Source organism: Cygnus atratus, chromosome 4 (genome assembly GCF_013377495.2).
Source record: "Cygnus atratus isolate AKBS03 ecotype Queensland, Australia chromosome 4, CAtr_DNAZoo_HiC_assembly, whole genome shotgun sequence".
NCBI lineage: Eukaryota > Metazoa > Chordata > Aves > Anseriformes > Anatidae > Cygnus > Cygnus atratus.
The window spans coordinates 44120530-44124855 of record NC_066365.1 but is presented as its reverse complement, the minus strand read 5'-3'; positions in this window follow the sequence as shown (position 1 = coordinate 44124855).

Sequence of the window (4326 nt, the reverse complement as noted above, 5' to 3'; positions counted from 1 at the left end):
GTCCGTGGTCACAGGGGGATGCTGCTGTTTGTTCCTTCTCTTATTAAAGCCGGACGCACACAGCGATGGGACCAGACCACAGCACAATCCTGGCTTCTCTCGGCTTGAGAACTCAGGTGGAAAAGGTGTCAACGTTCTCCAGGACAGGTAAGATCGCCCCAACCCACACCCCACCATGTTCTAACAGCAAACAGGACAGTGACACGCTCGGGCCAGGACGGCAGTGACCTCACCATCAGGACGACGGGACACGGACAGCCTCGGTGAGACGCTAGATACTCTTGGGCAGAGTGGCAGGGGCTGCCCATGGTCACAGGGGGATGCTGCTCCGTTTGGTGCTTCTTTCTTTCAGCCAGAAACACACAGCGATGGGACCAGACCACGGCACAATCCTGGCCTCACTGCGCTCGACCACGCAGCTGGAAGGAAGAGCTGCCAACGCTCTCCAGGAGAGGTAAGATCGCCCCAACCCACACCCACCACACTCTAACAGCAAGCAGGACAGTGACACGCTTGGGCCAGGATGGAAGTGACCGCTCCATCAGGACAACAGGACACGGACAACCTCGGTGAGTCGCTAGAGACTCTTGGGCAGAGAGGCAGGGGCTGCCCGTGGTCACGGGGATGCTGCTCGGTTTGTTCCTTCTCTTATTAAAGCCAGACACACACAGCGATGGGGCCAGACCACGGCACACTCCTGGCTTCTCTCCCCTTGAGAACTCAGCTGGAAGGAAGAGCTGCCAACGCTCTACAGGACAGATAAGCGATCCCCAACCCACACCCCACCACGGTCTCACAGCATGCCAGAAGATGACATGGTTGGGCTATGATGGGCATCTCCTGGCTGTCACGGAGATGCGAGATGGACGGCCTTGGAGTGAGGCTGGGAGAGCCGCACCCAGCGATGCAGGGGCTGACCCTGGCAGCGGTCTGGGGCTACTCTTTTTGATCATTTTCCTTTCTCACCCCATCACAAACCCCTCGAGCACACCAAGGTCTGCCACTGTCCTTTCCCTGCTCTGCCCAATCCCCCGTGGCCACTGACCTGAAGGCTGGTGCAGCTTTCTACAACCACAGCCACCGGAGGAGCAGGAAGCACACGAGGACCCCGTCTCTACTCGGCCATGGTCCTACAAGCACACCAACGGGCCCCGTGGCTATGGACAAAGAGAGCTCGGCACACCTCCGCGCCACCCCACCCCACCCCTCTCTCAAATAACATCTTGCTCAAATAAAGGTTCTGATTCACAACCTCATCGGCTGCTTTTTCCTGCCCTTCTTGGGGAAACCTCGGGGGGCTTTGCCTTTTGCAGAAGGAGCAAGTGCACCAGCCTCCGCTTCTTCAGATGCTGCCATCAAGAGAATTTCAAAGCAGATTAAGTGTCCTAATCTAAGACCAGATTCTGCAGGCGTTTCAGAAAAGTGTTTAATGATAAGCACTTATGCAACTCTGGAGGAGAGTAGTCTACTGTGTTCTTAATTTATTCCTGCAGATGGAATACAGCATTACAGTTCAGCTGCTGACTCTAAAACACATTTTGCCATTAGTTCTTCTGATGCACCAGCTTCATCTACAGTTACATGAGGTCAAATACCTTTAACACTAATTTACTCCAGCATGACTTTTGTTGGTGTTATTTATTAAATGCTACTGAAAAGCCAGAAAGGAAAACTCCCACTTCTGGCAAGACAGAGGAAAAAGACCAGAAATCCTAGAACAGGAAATTACTCATGCAAGCAAGAGTAATCAGAAGCTGGTAAAGACAGTATCACATCTTAACAGCAGGACCAGAGATAGCCATTGAAACCAGAATCTATTTGAACATCAGAGAAAGTCTGCATAAACGACTAGAGTCACTTGCAGAGAACTAGTAACGACACAGTAATAGCATATATTCCTTCCTGTCTCAAGTCACCAGGGAGACTTCTAAAACAACATCACGAATGTCAACTCCACTGAGGCTTCAACGGAGTAAACTAACGATTCCTAAAACTTCCAGCACGACTTACGGAATCCAACTTTGAGGCGTTAAAGCAGGGCTTTTGGTACAGACAGAAATAAAAGTTTATGTAAATGTTTCTCAGCTCAACACCAGATCCACTCCTCAGATTCCTTAATTAAGATCACCTGATAAGTGACTGGTGTGTTAGCTTCATCTATCGACAAACTCCCCACCCAGCCACTCCCTCACTCCCCTTGCTCAGCAGGGGGCAATACGAACACACATCCAAACACCACACACATCCAAACACCACGCCAGCAGTGCCACAAGACGGACAGGAATGAGAAGGCTCACGGGTCAAGATAAAAATGGAGGCTGTTTACCAATTACACCAATGTTGTGGGTAAATTACTTGATTGCCAATTAAAATGTATTAGGATAACGAGGTAGGGCATATGGTCAGCACACAGCAGTTCGTCTCTCACTTCCCTCGCACACTCTCCCTGCTTTGGCCATGGCTCTCCAGGGCCTGTGGTGAGCTTCTGCTCCAGCACCTGGAGCACCTCCTCCTGACCTCGGTGCTCCCTCTGCTGCTCCCTGCTTCGTTCCCTCCTCTCTCTGTGGTGTTTCCCACCCTGTCTGAACTTTGAGGCACTTCCCTTCATGCCTGTGACGCAGCGCAGACTCCTGCTGACGTGTTCAGCTGTGCTGGCGGTGGGGCTGCTGGAGCTGGCTGTGGCCAGCACAGGGCAGCCCCCACCCTCTCCTCACACAGGAGCCCAGTAGCCCCCTGCCAGCACCTTGACACATAAACCCAATACAGGTGGCAAAACCAACACTTAACTATCTACTGAACAGCAAACAGTGGACACCAGCCTCCTGGCACCCTGAATAAAGAGAACTCGAGCTGTGTCTTTCCTGTATCGCCAATTAACCACCTCATAAAACAGATCTTGTGCTCTCCTTCGTGTGTTCTGTGCACAGCTCCGTGTGTTCACTGTCCCACACAAACAGAGTACGCACATCCAAACACCACGCCAGCAGTGCCACATGCTCAGGTCCTCTTCCATGAAGCCTTCCGTTACGCCTCAGATGGACGTATCCTGGGCTGCACCTACAGGGCCCCTGCGCTCAGTACCACAGATGTCCTACAACAACCCTGTTAGTGTTGCAGGGAACTGCGAGCACTCTGTTCATTATATTCAGATTTTTAATGTCTACGTCGCATTGTGCTAGCCCATAACAGAACCAAGCACCCTCAATAAAAGCGTAGCTCTCCGTCTACTCAAACTATCACAGTACGTATTTCTACAGTTTAAAAACATACCCATAAAGAAATCCACCTGATGTCCTAAGAAACTAATCCTCCACATAAACATTAAAATTCTGCAAGGAAGTAATTTCACATGATTTTTATCCCTTTTTTCTCCCCATCCCAGAGAAAGAACTCTCTAACAGCTGCACAGTCACTGGAGTGGTTCATTCCCTTCTACTCACTGCTCTTCATGTTTATACCCTCTGAACTCAGCTGAGACAACTGCATCAAGACCACATCTCTGATGCTTTTTTCTGGTCCATTCATGTTTTCAGACTCACGGCTTCACTTCTATGCCAATTGCTGGCATCATTTCATCGTAAACTTAGAGGCATAGATCCTACCTTACAGCTGAGAACAGTAAAAAAAAAAAAGTGTAATTTGAGCAAAGAAATTTTATTTATTTGTTTCAAAATGTAACTGAAATTAAAACAGATTGGACAGGAGCTTTGCAGAAGAAGCACTTTTCCTCAACAAACAACAGCTGATAAATGCTCTCAGTTCAGGGAAATCAGCTCGGTTATCTTTTCTATTCACCAGTAGATGTCTATACAGAAAGCTTTCTGATCAGGCTCACCATGAAATTCTAGTAACATAAAATAGAAATAAGCAGGCAAGCTGGGAGAAGAGTGCGGCTGTTCTTTTCACAGCAGTGTTAGCTTTCCCTTGGATAAAGTACACAGTCACAGCCAAACACTCAAACACATGGTATGAACCATTGCAAGAGAAAGGGACAGGCTACTAGCCTGGACAGAAAAGTGACTCAATTCAACAGAATGATGTGTTAGTTAAATCAAAGCTAAAGCTCCAGCAAATTAAGAAAACATGGACAAAATCTTGGTTCTGCTCAATTCAATAAAGCATCTTCTATTCCTTGCAGCTAGGATTTCTCACAAGATTATCTGGCTCGAGACAACTATTGTGTCAAAAGGCACTAATGATATAGTTTATTAAGATGTACAAGAACTGTCTGTATTAGTTTGGTTTATATTAATCTAACTGTAACCACATATCTGCGCTGAAATACCATTTCTCTCCTACCACAAGATTAGATTTTTTTCCCGTCCT